The 19487-nt window shown below is 37.9% G+C and overlaps 1 long non-coding RNA gene across 1 annotated transcript; it reads right to left on the bottom strand.

Moving 5' to 3' along the window:
- Positions 1-1541: 1541 nt before the first annotated feature.
- Positions 1542-14671, bottom strand: LOC139144609 (uncharacterized). Its single transcript, XR_011554825.1, has 3 exons — positions 14498-14671; positions 2338-2489; positions 1542-1746 (listed from the first exon to the last, which is right to left on the bottom strand). It is a non-coding gene; the product is annotated as an uncharacterized lncRNA (long non-coding RNA).
- Positions 14672-19487: the final 4816 nt, after the last annotated feature.

The following is a 19487-nucleotide window of genomic DNA, read 5'->3' as shown; positions in this document are numbered from 1 at the left end:
TCAATATGCATATATATGCATATCTCAGTAACCACAAGTTCTTTACGCTTTGATTTGATAGGATAATAGACCTTAAGATGTCACATCTTGTACCTCATTTATTATGCACATATGTATTTCTTGGCTGGCCAATACAACTAGAGGTCTGATCTTTTTTCCTGATTTAGAACCATAACTTATACATGCCTCTTGTTTCAAATTGGGAACAATGACATAGACCTATGTGTCCATAGATCTGAACATATACACTCCAGTGATACTTCTTAATGACCTCATTTCCCTGCCCCATCAAGACTAATACTCCTATTACAAGTGGGGACTATGTCATTGACAATGACTTGTTTTAACCTTAGATTACAAAGGACCGACTCAAACCACAGGCGGACCCAATAAGTATTACTGAGTTTTTCACACTGTTTTTCTCTACCATTTTCTCTTCTTTCTTCTCTGAATGATCGGAATAAATAAAATAAATGGTTTATATAACCTAACCTAGCCTCTGTGACTCTTTATTTATTTTACACCCCATTACCAGGACGTGTATCTCTCATACACACATGCTGTAATTAATTAGTCAACACAACTAATTATGCTAATCCGTGGACTTATCAGAGGTTGGTTTCAGAAATGGATTTTTTTAACCTTAGATTACAAAGGACCGACTCCAACCACAGGCGACCCAATAAGTATTACTGAGTTTTTCACACTGTTTTCTCTACCATTTTCTCTTCTTTCTTCTCTGAATGATCGGAATAAATAAAATAAATGGTTTTATAACCTAACCTAGCCTCTGTGACTCTTTATTTATTTTACACCCCATTACCAGGACGTGTATCTCTCATACACACATGCTGTAATTAATTAGTCAACACAACTAATTATGCTAATCCGTGGACTTATCAGAGGTTGGTCAACATCGGAAAGATAGTGATGTTAATGAAAAAGGTAACCATTCCTATCTTTCGCGATGTTGACCAACCCGTAAAATCCCTTATTGGTCGCCTGTGCTCAAACATAATAGTATTATCAGGCATACAGTGTTGCAGCCAGGACGCGCCCTTGCGACAATGTCCCCAAAACGGAACCTGTTGTCCCGCATTCTCACGCACTGCAGGTCTCCTTGGACACACTCTCTTGAGTCAACTGTGTTTAATGGATGAAATCTGCAAAGTATCTGTTACTGATGATGCCTGTGTTTTCCATGATTATTTTGAGGTTTATATTTACGTACTTTCAAAGCTGTGGTTAAAAGTAACTAAAATACTGCACTTGGTTGTAGTTCGACCGAGCTCTGATTGGAGGCAGATACGAGGCTGTTACAATTGCTGTTACTAAAGCCGGTAGCTTGAATTTTGTTTTGTGAAACTAATTTATAATAAAACAATATAAAATTTGATTAACAACTGACGCACAATGTGCAAAATGTTCCAAAAATAAATGGTAGTGGGACACGGGGTCCCCTGGTTTAAAATTCCTGGCTGCAACACTGGCCACACAGTAACAACTGTATACAGTGAACAGAGTATGACTAATTACCTGAGGTATGAGGGGGTTGATCTTCACCAGATGTTCAGCATCTTTCTGTGCCAGGTCATACTTTCTAACTTCCAGGTAGACTGCAGCCCTTGCACTCAGCACCTCTGGCTTCTGTTCGTCAATCTCCAGTGCTTCACTGTAGTACTTGATGGCTTCGATGTAATCCTTGGCTTGGAAAGCCGAGTCTCCTTTGCTTTGAAGATCTAGAACCTGAAAATATCAAAATGAAGAAATGAAGAAAACGATGGGAATGGTTTTTACATCTGGTGTTCAGACTTTTATCAGTGTCCATCACTGTATGCTGCATGGTCCTTCATTCTCTTTGAATAATGTTCATGATATGTGTAGCAGTGTGATAAAACACTGGTACTGGTTAAAGGCACTTCTAGCAATCCCTGGGATGGCTTTGTTCTAGTATGTAAGAGGATTATGGAGGTGTGGTAGCCTTTTGTTTTCCATTGAAATTGTAATCTAGTAAGTACATTTTCTGATGAGACAATCTGGTGCCAATGCAGGCCTTTAAAGGCCTGTGTTGGCATCAGATTGTCTCATCAGAAAATTTACCCACCAGATTACAATTTCAATGGAAAACAAAAGGCTATCACACCTCCATAATCCTCTTACAGACTAGAACAAAGGCGATCCCAGGGATCGCAAACAGTGCCTTTAAGATCATCTTATTGATACATGAATATTTTTTCCTTGTAAAGATACTTGTATTATGACATGTGGGCCTAATACAGAGACTGTACGATTGTTAATATTTTTTCAAAAAGAAATCATTAATATAAAATAACTTACACTTTGTATTTCATCATTTTCACTGATTGGTTCACTGCCTTCAGCTATGCTGTACAAACTGCCAATGCTGACACTCCGTATCTGACCATTGACAACAGCCGCCAGTGCTGGGGAGAGGGGACGGCAGGATTCATCTTGCAAACTGGGGGTTCCTGTGTATATATAATATTTATAATATTAATCTTAAAAGTAATGTTAATATCCTTTTTTTCAATTCATACATGTGACTACCTGAGTAGCTAATGTCTTTGAATGTCACATAAAACTTGTATGTGACAATAGACACTGTACAGTGAATCTCCAAGAACTCTAAACTTGGGTTTTCCAAGATTATTGGCCTTTCTGTCAATGATGTCAGCATACCTAATATACTAATGATCAATCCACCCCTCACCAACAACATGCAATTGTGATGAGCCATGCAAATCAGATTGTCTGTTGATTGGGAATGCTCTGAAAATGGCCTGAATTCTCAATGACACATCATTTCTCGATGGCCCCTGCTTTACATGTCGCACAGCCCACCTGGACATCTCAATGCCTGACCTAACGACTTGCTCTAAGGTGGTAGAAATTTTGGAAATCAACAAGGAAGGAATAGTGGGCTATTTGAAGGTCACATACACTGCTTGGACAGTCAGAGTCAGCTCCCTCCCTATCATTACTGTTTAGAGAGTATGCCAAGGCAGTATTTGTGACTGCACATCAAGTTACTGTTCAATGCTGCTACAGTGTAACTATATTGACCATATTTCTGAGGGTCTGTACTACATGTACGTTACTACGTGAATTTGGTATAAATACTGATCATCATTTAGGATTCGAGTGATAGGGTACTTTTGTAAGTATACAATAATGATAGAAATATTACTCTTTATCGAGAATATTCAGAATCATAAATTTATTAATGCTCTGTGTAATACAACTGCACGAATTGGCAAGGATACTGAATATCATTCAAGATTCGAGTGCCGTAGGGTACTTGCGTAAGACTGTAAGTATACAATAATGACAGAAATATTTAATTTTTTTAACAAAAATATTCATAATCATAAATTTATTAGTTTTTTTCACACTCTTGCTATGACTGACAATGCCTTATGGCCCTGTGCTATTTCACAAATAAGCGCAACTTCTTTGAAAGATATACTTGTCAGTTACTGGAAGCATACCAGTAAAATTTAGCATAATATCTTTCTTTCAAGCATTTGACCATACTTTATGGTAGAATGCACATCAAAGATAGATATTTGGACTCAAAAAACTATTGCAATACTGTTTTGTGGTAGTTTGTTTTGTGCTCATGGTATAAATAAACTGAATTTTCCCCACTGAGTTAACACAGGATGGTGGAATTGTGTGAGGAAATATCGGTTTATTTATTTCTTTCATGTAAGTACCAATTTTGCACGGTGACCCTGTTTTTTATTTCTTGATTTTGAAAGTGAGTTGTTTAAAGTTCCATTCCAGATAGTTTGAGCAAAATTTATGTCTTTTAATTTGGAGGTGCATATTACCAAATGGACCTGCAACGATACATTTAATTTTAACATTTAAATGGGCATTACGGATTTTTTACAAAATCCTGCTACATCTACAAAGGGTATGAGGAGCAATCTCTCTTTTCAGAAAAGAATGTGAATTTTTTTTCGAGAGTTATTCCTTAGTCAGTGCATACATGTGTAGCTAGTTAACTGTGGTATGGTTGACTGAGTCTTGTTTGTTGTTTGTTTCTAGACGGGTCAGTCACAATCAGGGTGCGCTAGATGATTTTCATTTGTTATGGCATATATCTGCTATTCAGACTGATATTATATTGCTTATTTGTTTCTAATAAATAGTATAGTTGTATCTAACTTGGTCACATAAAGAAATATTGCATATATTGTGCAGGTTTGGTTGTACATCCACAAAAATGCCTTTAAAAACTGTAAAAAGTAGCGTTATGCTGTTTCACTTCAAAATGTACTTAATTTCAAAATGTTTTTGGAACACAGTGTTAAAATTGTAGAATTTTTAGCTTACATATGTTATTGCAGAATACCTAATCTTTCTTTCACAAGTTATTCCATGTGATTATGTGCATCGGAACAGAAAATGCGGTATTTTTACCAAAACTGTAACATCGTTATGTTTTTTGTGTTTTATGACCATAAGTACATATGCCTTTACTTTTTATGTAGAAATGGGTAAAATATTGTAATATTGAATTTAATTCCAACCTCAACATCCATGGCAAGCATTTTATACACCAAAATTAAAATAAAATTGCATATTGTATTGTTTTGTGAATAAATGAAAATGGAGATTGTTGTGGTCGGAATTTCTTGTAGCGTCCGTGACACACTCATATCTTAAGGACAACAGGAGTTATAAAAGATCTGATGTCACAGGCCTAAGTGTCAATAGGTGCCTACCTTAAATAAACAAATTATATAATTACTGTCCCTTGCATTCACTATTAATATTCCTAAAATATGGAAATGTAGCATCCGTGACGGTGTAGCGTCCGTGACGGTGTTTACTACACAGTTAATCCACTGAAACATAAATACTAGTGTGTATTGTGTGTACATACATGGAGTTGGGTTACAAAATGTCTTCAAGGCATAAAATTGTAAATTTGCACAAAATTGATTTTTTAAAAAGTAATAAAACACTCAAAAATTATGTTGAGCCTCAACTGTAACACTTAGATTGGTGTTTTTTAAGAATTCAGTAATTATATTTAATATGTCATTAGAATTCTATAATGAAAAGAATAATGAATTCTGTGCTGTATATGCATTTATTATTGTGTATTCCATTTCAATTCATTATGTCACAGATGCTACAATAAAATGCAAACATTGTTTTTCAGATTATAAGCCAATCTAAATGTGAAATAACCACCACATTTTATTGTTTTGTTATCACATTTTGAATTTTAAAAAATCAAGGGGGTAAGAAATGATATTTGTGTTAACTCTGTCTCCACCACTTTCCACTTTCACATATTATGAAGGCAGAGAGTACAAACGTAAAGTTGGCGTCATCCTCATCCTCATCCTCAGGTGACCTTTCTAGCTGACGCTAAAATGACGCTACTCAGCATCAGCTTCAGCGTCGTATCCAAAGATTGCTGAAGTTACGCTACCCGATGATGGAAATGATAAAATTCGCCCATAACTTAAGAAAATAACAACTCCATTCTTTCTCAACTTTCTTTTGAATCTTAAAACTGGTTCGCAGGTAATATTTTATCGTTTGAATATCTCATATGGACTAGTTTTTTGGAAATGTTCGTAATTTTCAGTCCATTGATCCGCGGATGTGTTTGTTGGTATCCTCTTAACTCTAGCGTTAAGATTTTCCAAAAATTGGTGCAAAAAAGGTAACATGGTCCGAAATGTGTAAAAATCGCCACCATGAGAGGTGATATGAAAGCCCTAATTATTCAAAGGACATATAAAACAATTAACTTGTATAACTATGACTTGAGGCCTGAGGGCTAAGAATGTTGCGTTATAACTACAATGTGAGAAACGGATATTGAGAGGAGAGGTAACTAAATATTATGAAATGCAAATTCCACTGTGTTTTAATTAACATTTACAGTGATATGAAACTTGGAGCACATTTTTAAAGTCGTTTTTACACATATCATTCCATCAGATGCATTCGGGAATAATCAGATCTGACGCAGGTGGAGCTGACGCTGTAGCGTCATCCTCATCCTCATTTTCGCGTGACCTCTGAGGCTAGGATGAGGATGAGTATGAGCCAACTTTACGCTCGTCAGAGAGTACAGATATATTATAGAACAGAGGTCAAAGGTTGGCAGACTACGTCTCTGATCTCCAGCCTCACCTAGTGTGTGTGCGCCCCATCCTGACAGGTGTTAGAACAGCTGCAAGCCATTTGGATTTCTTGGGTGGTGTGTCAGATACATTGCAGCAAATTTTATTGTGGGACCACAGGTCAAAGTTTAACAACCTGTTCTCTCTAGCCTGATCTAGGTGTCTAGTTTTATCTTGGTTTTACACTTTAAGTAAGGCACAAGCAATGTTAACTTCTGTGTTTTTTGATGTATTGAAAGTTTATTACTGGTATAGACATTTTTCACATACTCCAACTGATTTTGGCAGTAGTTGCTATAGCTTTCTTGTTCAATTTAAAGAAATCGTCAATGTTTTGACACAATTTTCGCAATTTAAATGTTTGATAGAGAAAGGTTTTGGAGAAAAGAGAAAGAAAAACCAGATTGTTGATTGCTTTTTATATTTCAAATTGACCTAACTTTCAAGTTTGATTTTGGTAGCGTCCGTGACAAATTACATGTCATGCTAAACAGAAAATATTTTAGAATGAAGTTCATTTTGATTCCACTGAATGGTATTAATATTGTTGCTATAGCATGGTCAATTCATGACAATAAAACTTTTAAGTACAGCATAACAGTGGAAGGACATAGAGAAGTTGAAAGTCCTATTAAAAATTATGATCAATATTGTTGTATTTCTCACTAAACTTGAGGTTGTGTTTATTCATGGAAAAATTAAGTAAATCATACCAAAGTATAGCTTATTTTAATGCCAATATGCATCTTTATATTGTAATAACAGAAGAAAGCATTAACAAATCATTGTTTAAAATTTTATTGTGACATTTGTGTTTTTATGAACATTTCTGTAGCGTCCGTGACACTGCGTCGACCATATAAAACAATGTGCACTGTGGTAATACTAATGACGTTTGCTTCACCAAATTTTAGGAAGATATGCCCCATACCATAACCTTTCAACATATTATTTAACTGGACAGTTATCATGAACTTGAAATTTTGACCTAAGTGACACACTCTAGCGCACCCTGATTGTGACTGACCCGAGAGGGCACTCTAACCTTTATACCTGAGAATGTCAAATTTGGGGCCGACTTCGCAGTGATTTCGAAGCTGTTATCCAATTGGGTGGCTGAATCTTACCAATAATGAAAACAATACAAATAGACTCCCTAAGTGGCTGTGAATAGTGACAATCGACCAATCAGATATAACCTTGCAAACACGCTGCGAGTCAGCCGCAAATTTGTGGTCAAGCAAGTCAATTAGCAGTTGATAACATTAAACTGTTATACCTTCTCTCACTCTATCCTGTATATTAAATTGCAAGCTGATATTTTCGGGAAAAGGCAATGGGGCCATAGTCGCATTAATAAACTTTTGACAACGCCACAAACCAATGTAAATGCATACGTTTCATGACAAGCGACAATATACTCTAGAGGGAGTGACTTTGCCACACCTATTACTCCCTAACAAGAATTTACTTAATTGTGCGTGCTAGAGTATACCAGTACAGTCCCTATGAGGTACACTCATCTTTTTCTACTATCTGTGACCAATGGTTGGTACTTATATCAGTGTTTTTGCTAAGGTTGGGGAACATTGGTAAATGATGTGGGAACCTCGGTAACATTTCTACTGTCCCCTGATCTGATTGCATTGATATACCTAGGGCAACCCCGGTAAAATGACTGGGGAACCCCGGTAACATTTACCGGGGTACCGTCCTTAACAAAACACTGTTATATAGCTGGCAACTACGGGCAGTTTGTTGCATCTGCTGTCCCTGTATAAGACAACTTAATGGAGGGCTCATACAGAATAACAACGTCACTGCACTGAATTTCACCAAAAAAATTATAAAATCATGGCATAGTCTGATTTTACAGAGACAAAATGAGACGATTATTCATTTGCACAACAGTTACTAAATAAATTGTGCTTCAATCATTGAATGATTTCTCATACAGACTACCAACTTTTCCCTGGGGCTACCAAAGTCCATGAAATGGTAGCCCACACGGACTACAAAGCCTGGGCCATGAAATTTACTTAGTGGGCGACATGATATTGATCGCTCTGAGATGACCTACGCTCGGTCCGACAGTCAACCCAGCTTGACACAGAAAGGCCAGACTATGACTTTGTTATGCAAATTAAAATGCGACAGTGCAGTCGAATTTGTTGCGACAAACTTTCAACAAAATATCATTATCTGAACTTTAATGTACTTGGATGACAGGCTTGGGAAATGATGGCCAATGAAAATTCATTTTCATAGTTATTTAATCACAATGTATCAATCACAATTATTATACACAAAATTATTCAAACTGGAAAGAAAAAACTGCCGGGCCATCCACAAATTACGCTTTCCGAAGTGTACCAGATCATCCCATGATAGTGTACTATGATGGAGAAATATAGCCAATTGCCACGAAAGTATTAGGAACATGACTGTACGAAGTTGTCATCCTGAAATTTTAGCCATGTTATGTTTACACGTGCTGAGTGAAAAGTTGTCCAGGTGAACATCAAAATTTGTATATAAGTTCTATGTATGTGTGAATAGGTCGTCAAACTTTGAGGCGTCACCGTTGTCCACTACACATGCTACCGTTTTCCGAAGGCTATGATCTGCAGGCATTGATGTCAAACGGCTAGAAATTCACTTCCTGGATAAAATCATGCAAAATAAATCTCTCATTGTCTAGATTATAAATAAAAATATCATATCCTTTACAAAAAAACTCTTCATTCATGCATGGGCTACCAGACCTTGTCACTTGGCTACCAACTTCAGAAAATGGTAGCCAAATGGGATTACCAGGGGAAAAGTTAATTTCGAGCCCTGTCATACCACAGTCTACCACACATGACTGTTCTCAGCTGCAGTACAGTAGCTCAAGGTTTTGCCTGGGTATTTGGGTCGGACGGCATACTCAGGCAAAACCTCGAGCTACTACATGTACTGCAGCTAGACTGTTCTTGGATTTTGCTGAGGAACTAACTTTTTACAAAGACAGATCTGATTTTGTGCCACTATTTCTGCAAGGTCCCCCTTTGCCATCCTTTCTACTGCTGACATTTATTATAACATTACGTTTTGCCATGCTTTACTAGACTACAGTTGTGTTTCAACTTTTGATTGTGCTGTATTATATTCAATTGCTAAAGTTTAGATTCAGCTTGTGTTAATTTCCTGTTTGATGTGTTAAGTACTGTCTGTTTGAATTTTTCTGTAAAATTGTTTGTTGTGAGTCCTTCACACTGGAGCGTTTCTGGGACACCTGATTATATTCAGTCACCTCAAACTACATATGCTTCTCAAATGTTTACCCGTCAAGTTGGTAAGGTAATAATAATATAGTGTAATGCAATGTAAACTTACATAGTAAAGTGTACATTGTAATTGTAAATGAACGTGTAAATGTATCCACCGTCATATTCATAATCACGAGCAATGTTTGCACTCCGGGCATGCACAATTAAAAATGTTTTGGAACAAACAAAATGAAGAGCAAATTGTACAAAAAATAAATTTTGCAAAAAATGTGCAGCGTGCTTATTTTGTATGCTTCAGGGCCTTCGGCATTGTAGCTCTACTGTGAGCGAGGTCGCAAAACCAAAACTCACCGACCCCTCACCGTAGCGCTACAATTTTGCAGCTAATCTTCACAACAACTATGTACACCAGGGTTTTACATCACTTTTTACTTTTGAGAGTCCCTGGGACCCCTGGTGTTAGAAAATGGGAGTCCTACATCAAAATATGGGGGTCCCAATTTATTTCAAAAGAATATTTTATTGTTTATCCATGCCATGGTCTTCACTGTGTTCAATTAGTGTTATAACACACGGCAAATGGTTGCGCATTTCTTAAAATTATTCTTACATGAAAATTCTAGTTCATACTGAGTTCCCTCATTGATCAATTCAAAGAACACTATTCATAATTGAAATGATCACATAACTTTAATGACAAGTTCACAAAGTTGTGAAATTTGAACAAGTATTCAAATTTGTCAAATTGACAAGAAGGTAATTTCATACTCTGAAATGGCATTCACCTAGCAAGTCCAGTAGGTTGAGTTCACACTCTGCCAGCAGCTCCTTCAGCAAATAACCTAGCATTGTTTATGAAGTCAAAATCATCTGTGATGGGGCCAACCAGTTTGATGAACATTAGTCTATTAAGCCTTTGAGGATTGAGTCTATTTCGTGCCCACTGTTTGATGGCATTTTGTACTGAAAAGCCCCTTTCACATGGGGCAGAGGACACTGGTATGACAAGAGCAATTTTAGCAAGAATGGCAAGATCAGGATACTCCTCTGTAAAATCAGTTAGCAACAGCTTGATATACATATCAAAATTCAGTGCGTCCTGTGAGATCTTGTGAAGTGTTTGTAACAAGAAAGTGTGCCCTAGCTCTATCAGCATCAATACCTGGTGTATTGTTATGATGATTCAACAGTTGATCAAGCTGGTTGACCCCATAGTCAGGTAGGTTGGCCAAATTTTCAGGATATCTGTGTGGGTTTAGAATTACATCAAAACATTCCAGAATATTCATCTCATCATCTGGAAATCTGCAATCTAAATTCTGCAGTACTTTGTTGATATAATTTTCTCGTACACTACAGAAGCTCTGTCTGAGTGGCTGATTGTAAGTGATTTGAATGTTTTTGTATGTGTTTTTCTGACCATTGCCAGGAACATCACCCAAAGCATTAAAGACTTCTCTGACAGTGTGTGAATCATTAGTCATTGTATTCAATGTGTCCCTAGTAGACTGAACACTTTTTTTGATATGGGATAGGTTGACAGAATCTTTCTGAAATGTAAGGCTCAAAATTCCAATCACAGTAAGGACATCAATCAATAAGGCAGTGAATAGCAGAAACAATGAATTGGAGACAAATTTCAACAGCCCATCAGCCTTTCCCCCTTTTTTGTCACTTGCAAGTGCCAAGGCAATTGGCTCAAAACTGATGAAAATCATCTTGACAGCTGATTCAACCGACAACCAGCGAACAGATGTAGGCTCAGTTATTTGTTTTGCCTTCCCATTCAACAGAGTTTGAATTTTTCTAAGTTTGTCATATCTCACACTAGAGTCATTAAGTATTTATACAATGAATGGATTATATTATGATATTCTTTGCAATATTCAATATCTCATTCTCTGCCTGCTTGAGAAGCAGCAAGATTCAATCGATGTGCAACACAATGCACTTGAACAAGGTTGGGATTTCTGGCTTTTAATTTTGCACCCAACCCGTTCAAACGACCGGTCATTACGGCCGCCCCGTCTGTTCCCAGTCCATATATTTTGTCTACGGCCGCGTCACAGATTTCTTTCCTAGTCAAAATTCAATCAAGGCGTTTTCGATCCCTGTAGCAGTGGCAATTTGCTGGTTACCGAGGAAAGAAACATTCGCCTCGCCATTCTGAATATATCGAACATATATGGCAAGTTTCTTATGAACGGTTATGTCACAAGTCTCATCCAACATTATACCGATGAAATCACTTGCAAGTTGCATGTATGCTATCAATCAGGGACTTCTCGATCACACGTTGAATACACTCTTCAAACTCCATAACTATCTGAGGACGTTTGTAATATTCAATGTCTAAGCCGTTCAGATTCTGTAGATGCATGATGTCAGTGAATACATCGCACGGAAGGTCACGTTTAGCAATCAGGTAAACAGTACGTAATTGTGCAGCGTACGCCTCGAGTTCGTTACTCATACCCTGCACCTAGGTACCTGCCGGTCCTCTGCAGATTTGCGAGCAGTAGTAAATTGTGACCTCAAGCTTAGGATTTTAGCACTTGTGAGATGACTTTTCGAGTCCTGATGACGAGTGAGAGTTGAATGTTGAAATTAGAACAACCTTCCGTGAACGGGCATGTAACATTCGATTTCAAACATACATCGCATTCCATGACGTTTCGCTCTTCAGAATATCGAAGCCATTTAAATCTATCGAGCCAACTTCTGTTGAATGTTCGTAATTTTGCTGACTTGGCCGGGGGATCTGATGTATCAGTATCGCATGGCGTAGCTGCTGTTTCGGCCTCGACCGAACCTACATCGTGCTGGTTGCTGCGGCCGTCGAAAAACTTTCGCAGATCGGCTTGTTTTGGGTATTTGACACGACCCGCCATAATGCATAAATATGTATGATCGCCGCAAACAAGAAATCGACCAATTAAGAATCAGTTTACATTTTGAAAGTCACATTTTACGGTAGTAAAATTTGTTTCCGCGGGTACCATTGGTCATCAAACAGTGGAGGCCAATGCACTACGGAGCATTCTATTAAAGTATGGGGTCGGTAAGGTTTACTGGGATGTGTTTCACGTGTTCAGCAGCTTCGCGAGATATACACCAGCAACAGATATTTGTGCGTCCGAAGGGACGCGTAGTTTAGTTTTTGAGGGGTCCTGGGTCCGGTTTTATGCGTAAAGGACGCAGAAATGCGCGTCATGTAAACCCTGCAGGATGTTTCATATTTTTCTCCGCGCCCTTCGGGCGCCATACTTTAATAAATCAGAGATATATGCCAGAGATATCTTGATGTTTGCTAAGTGAAAGTGTACTATTATGAAATCTGCATTTCATATGAAAAGCATGACAAATTCCTGATACTTTTCTGTTCTCTCTTTTAGAATTCAGTATGAGAAAGCAACATGCACAAATATCAATGTTACAAGAAAAGGTCATCTCAGACTCTGCACACATCAGATTTGGCTAAAATGCCTCTCTATGGTTCCTCAGGAGATTTAATTGGATGGCTGGCAAGTCTTAACACCCATCAAAGTTTTTACTGCTTTTTCCTGTTTGATATTAATGATTGACATCCATTTCTGTACAACAGTTCAGGACATCTGGTTAAGCATAGAAAGTGTGAAATACATTCACAGCTCATTCAAATGTACTGTATTCAAACTTTAAGATTGACACTTTGAAATTCCTATCTTACAACTGACATGCCAACAATTTCATTAAAACACAGAATGACAGTTAAAATATAAATGTATGTAAAATATATAATAAAATTAATATATATATATATATATATATATATATATATATATATATATATATATATATATATATATATTACATATATATTATTACATATTACAGTTGTCGCGTGCGGGGGGGTCACCCTGTTTTTCAAAATTTGGAATAGGGGGGTCACCCTGTTTTCAAAATGTGGAATAGGGGGGGTCAGCCACTTTTTGACGTCGGCAAAAAATAATCCACCCCCAGGCCGAAGAAACTGACCAGTCCCTTAGGGAATGAGCAATAATCAGAGTTCAGGCAGGTATAGGTCATTTTATTGAATTACGCTCACTTTGGTTTATTATGCCGTTCAAAGTTCCGATACATGTTGTGTCGTCGTAATAGACCCACTTTCGCTCGCAGATGGCCCGCAGCTATCCGTGGCGGGTTGACCTTTGACCCACATAAAGACGCACGCAACCCGCCAACAGATAGCTGCGTTTCCACAGCTACGTTATCGCATGCCCGTAAGTCGAAATTTTAGGAGCAAACCTTGGACCTTGAAAATTTTAGAGGCTTTTGTAGTGTCACGAAAACCTTAAAAATTATATATATATATATATATATATATATATATATATATATATATATATATATATATATATATATATATATATATATATATATATATGACATGCTATATTTAGACTGCTGTCGCAAAGGAAAGCGAGATGAATAAAATGGTATCATAGGCCTATGTCCCGATCGGTACATTTGTTTCCCTAATAAAGATGCTGTTGTCAGAGTCTTTACTTGAGTACGGCCCATCTCTTTTTCTTTCCTTGCGTTTGCGTCAACTGTCATTGCCAGAACATGTTAATCAACTTGCGTTATGATAGAGACACCAGAATGCATGGAAATTAATTTGTATCGCGAAATATCGAGAAATACCTGTAAGCTTATTCTATGATAAATAGGCTTCAGCTAGTCTAGTAGCTGTCGCAACTGGCTCGATCGGTTTCCGTCATTTGTTACTGTGCGATCCAGTTTTAGTGTTACGCAGTTTGCCCGCTCTATACTACAACTCCGTTCTGCAGGTCACTGAAAAACTTTCAGCAGTACTATTTTGGGGGACCAATTAAGCCGCTAGCCGTAGATAGCTACTTTTTTTCAACAAAAACTCTGAATAGAAATGCAGCAACTATCAACTTTCGATAGATATTTTGTAGGCAAGAGAACAAAACTCAAACGTATATGCGCATTGAATCCTAGCTGTGATATCGCAGCGGTACTTGTGGCGTGTATCGAACTCACCCGGGTCATTGAGGTCATCGCCACAGTCCCATCCATGGTCTGTTCATTGAAGTTTTTACATCCATGGTCTGTTCTACATGATTGCAGTCGCTACCCGGCAGATTTGCCATGATATTTCAACAATTTGCTTGCTATTTAGATCTAGCTGAAAACAAAAACCTTTATAAAACAGGCTAATCCAGTCCAAGCTTGATGAAATCGATGCTTTGATCTGCTTTCCAAAGGACGATTTCCGGAAATGGTCTCGCCGGTCACGTGCCACTAACGCAAATATTCATTACGCACGTGAACGCATGAAACATGTTGCAGTTACTGGTTGCTTGTTTTCCCTTGTCAGCTATATTTTGATGACATTTTATGCTGGGATTATGATTGGTTCAATTAAATGATGTGACAGCACTAAAACTGCTTCTGATACTTGATTGGATTGCAGTAAAATTTATCATTAAATTCATGGGATATTTTGACAGATCATTCAAGATAACATCAGCAGACACATTGGCAGCGCTGTGCAGTGGAGAGAACGCGCTCAAACCTTTGACTAACTCCGCTCAACGGCTATGCTTATTCAATGCGTATTTTGGGGTTGCGGCCTTTCGGGACAATGCTCCGTGAACACTGAGCGAATACAATTTGATCACGTATACGGTTACGTATGGAGAAATGTCTTGAAAAAAATTCAGTCGCAATCTCATAAAATTTGGTCGCCTATGCGACTGAAAATGGTCGCTACTTTGAGCCCTGATTGAATGTAATACATGAATTATCGGTCGGTCCGGTTTTATGTTATTATTGCTCACATCTTTACTCTGAAAGATAAACTACCTATTGTGATTGATTTCTGTTACTTTCTCCCCTGTAGCAGCACGTACAACTTTGTCGTAACTTGCAATTTTGTAATTTTTGCCTTACCGCACTCACTGAGTTTTGTAAAGTATTGTATTGTTATTATAATTTATTTCAGGTCTACGTAGAGCCATATCAAAATCAAGTAGAATACTTGAAATACAAATTGTAAATGGATATGATTATTCTAAAGTGAGTCCAAAAGGATGACCGGATATAACAGTTTTCACATTTTTTTATTTAGATGGTTGTCCTGGACAAGTCCCCCGTTCATCATAGCTTTCAACAGTCACCCGTTTTGCAGCGCCTCACAAAAATCTGCCCTCCCCGCAAAACAATGGTACAGTCCAGGGCAGCTCGGGGTGCATCCAGCTGCCCGGTCAAGAGACATGGCAAACGAAGAAGCTGCCTTTAATACCAGATCCTAACCGATTTTAAGTATTTTTTTTCAAATAAAATGAGGTGAACAAAATTCTTTAAAATCTACAAATGCAAATTTATGTAAATTTAACCAAATTTGGCAGATGAAATTACGAATCAAATTATCACAATATTTAAACCTCAGTAAATATCGTATATTGCACGTTTCATACCTGAAACCTGGACTAAAAATAACATTTCTGTCAGTGACTCCAATACGAATACGAATACGAATACGAAAACGAATACGAAAATAACTTCAGCATCGTTCTTTAACCTTGGTCATGTTTCTTACGGCGCATGCACAGAAAACCGCGTAATTTCAAGATTGCGTGCTGTTAGTCAAGCTTTTCCCACACAGTTTCACTTTCAGACGTCGTGTACGTCCATTTCGTACAAAATAGAATACGTTTAAACAGGTGGTTTGGCTGAAATGCAAAGGCGAAAAAAATGTCCGGTAAGTTTGGGTTTTTTTTCATATTTTAACATTGGCACGTCGGATCACAACAATTTGAAACAGGAACTCTTCATGTCTGCGGCAACTTCCTCTGAAAACTGTCGTTTTGCGCCGTAGTTGTTCACACAACATCAACTTCTGAATTCAAAACCGTAAGTTGAGAATAAATGTGGTTTTGCAACAGACTGTGAGTGGGACCTGTCTCATTTTCATCACCTGGCCTTGGTTGTCTCATGTCACAGGCACTAGACCCGTTATCTGCCAAGAGATGAATAAAATATAACTTGATACAACCCTCCCGAGTCTCCTGTCATTCAGTCATAGCACACACTACACCGACCTGACCCTACCCTCGCTAAGTTGTGTACCTAACCCACCGAGTCGCACACATCTCAGACCGACAGATTTTTTTCGGCGAGGAAATTTTAACTGAAAATGATCGAATTCCATGAAAAAATTAACATGAAGTAATAGAGTAATAAATTTATTGCTAGAAACTTACCGGCAATTTCAAAACTACTCAACGGAACAAAATCTAGCTACTTTGCTACGACAGGCAGCTCCGATATCGTCCAAAACACGAATTTAACAATTTACCTTTGACCTCTGAGCTCCCCATACCGGGCGGCGCCTCTGGTTGGTCTATTTCAGTCACGTGATCGCCGCACACGTCATCAGCCGTCATATTTGGCAGACGACGACTTTCAGATTTTACATTTCGTATGTAGAAAAAGTTAACAATGGCAGAGTACATTTATTGGTAAGTGTTTAAATATCATTTCGTGCAAAAATAACGCGATTTTGAGAATATTCATTCCATAAACGATGGAGGAAAAGTGTATTTTGTATGCGCACCGGGGGAGTCGCACACGAACTAGTATTCACGCTCAAGCGGCGTTTACACAGTACATCGAAAACGGATTTATTGTACTCGAGTTTTTTAATCACTATTTTTTTATACAATGAGCCTATTTTTTCAGTGGATTACAGAATTAAGAAACGAAATTTGTTTACTAAATGGACGATATTTGGCTTCATATTGTTACACTTGACTTTAGGCCTAAAGTTTCTTCATGATCCCTGGCCTCAAGGTGAATTGAAAATTAAAATTTACCATGGATTGCAGCTTCGATCTAATACGTAGCCTTTGTATCAAAATGTTGATTTGCCTATAGCAGTGGTATATCCATTGCAGTGAGTCATTTCTGCTGCTCGTTTTGTAAATTTTTCCACTCTACTGACGTCTACAAGAGTATCTGTACGGTGAGGTATTATTTTTTCGGAAAGAATTCGTCTGGCGTTATTCCATCACGCCGCCATTGCAACCGCCGAAGGACCTTGATCGTAATACCGACACCAGTCTGATATCGTTCACATGCAAAGGGCGGTTCGTGTGTTGATGGCGAAATATAGAATGTTTGCTGTAGGGGGAAATTTGACAGAGTCCGTATAGCCTTGTAGCAGATGTAGGGTATCAGGATCTTGTAGCTCGTGGTCGTAGAAGCATTACACCGGTGAAATGTTTGTTCGCGGAGAAACGTGACCGAGTGTCGGTGTCCTTTCCAGTTGAAAACTAGTATTTTCAAGTTTAGTTCGGTTTACATCATCCCACAGGGCATGCGCATCCCTGACTTGGCGCACGTTGATCGCAAACGCGCACAGTTGGCCGAAAAGGGTCTACGGCAGAACCTTTATACCAGAATACATCTCAACGTTACAAACTCGATGACAAGGTTTTACATGTAAATCTGACCCAAACACATGTATTACACATTTGTTGTTAGTAAATAAATGAAGGTAATACGCCCCTGAATGTTGAAAGACTTCAAATTTTGCTCAAACTTTCCGTAAGAATAAAGATCAGGTGTCACCGAGCAAAACAGCTAATCAGCACTTTTTGGAAATTCCAAGAGCTAAAACCGAGGTTTTTTAAAAGGTCATTTCAGGTAACGGGAGCTAATGATTTGAAAAGTTTACCTTTGTATTTCAGAAAAAAGAAAATGTTGATAGACTTTACTCACTACAAGGAAGAACCGTCTTCATGTTATCTGGTGTGATTTTTATTTCCTTTGGTGTATTTTTTTCGAGTCTTTACTGTCGACTTAAAGAATTTTTGTCTTCAGTTACCGATTGTTCGTCCGTAGTGACTTACAGATTTGGGCATATATATTCGTGTGTACGTTCACGCAGATATTTCTGACTGGTAATGGCCAATTGTAACAGTTGTAATACTTGCTACAAGGATAATACATTATGGATTACATATGCATGTCAATTTGTTTTTTGATCAAATACAGCCATCAGGCACCCTTTTGGTTATGTATTTCTGGCCGTTCACACAGATATACCTTGGGTATTTTTTTTCAAACTTGGGCCAGGGAAATTACATAATAAGGTACATGTTCACGTCGATTTGTTTTTATCTGATTTTATAAGGTCCCTTGGCAGCCATTTCATTATCGATATCATTCGGTGATATGGTAGGTGAATGCGGGAATTTGAAGCTGTGCACGTCAATTTGTTAGCGGTGTCACTGCATAAAGTTGTTGATAGGCCTAAACGAATATTGCCGCCGTATTCTTTCATTTCTGGCTTAAGCCAAATATACTGAGTCGAGGCTCATGTTAGCATACTTTTGTTTTTTCGATTAGATTGTATGTGGTCGCCTGGCAGTCATTTCATTTATCTGTATCTTTCGTTGATAATAGTAAAATCACGTGCGAATCCTATTTTATGCTGACAAAGAATTATATGAAATCACGGCTCAAATCATAGACCCTTGAGTTTTTCTCGAGGGTCTATGCTCAAATTAATCGAACAATCCACACTACTGTTCCAGTGAGGATGGACGACAGTGAAAGATTGTTGATCGATCACAAGTAGTTATTTTTCACAAACTTTCACAACTTTCATTTCGACTACTTTCGTACCGTGATCAGTGGCTGCAATGACCTGGAGTCAGACATGTCAACTCTCGATCGCTTCACCAGCTCCTTCCAAAGTGTTGGATAATGGCATTTTCGATCAACACCAATGTGGCCTGTACAGATCACTTGATCCAAAATCAATTTGGTTACAGACGTACTCAGATGCTCCAAAGATGCCCTCTGTTGACTTTACGTTCAGCAGATTCTTTCTTGCCTAACTCCCACAGAAGTTAGTATAATTCACAAAATCTATCTCCTTTTCACAACTAGATCAACACCTTGTCTCACAATCAACACAGTAATACTTTCTTAGGACTATACTATGTCATAAAGATGACTT

The sequence above is a fragment of the Ptychodera flava genome, chromosome 11, assembly GCF_041260155.1.
Source record: "Ptychodera flava strain L36383 chromosome 11, AS_Pfla_20210202, whole genome shotgun sequence".
NCBI lineage: Eukaryota > Metazoa > Hemichordata > Enteropneusta > Ptychoderidae > Ptychodera > Ptychodera flava.
The sequence above is the reverse complement of the archived record's forward strand: the minus strand, read 5'-3'. Positions and strand labels throughout refer to the sequence as shown.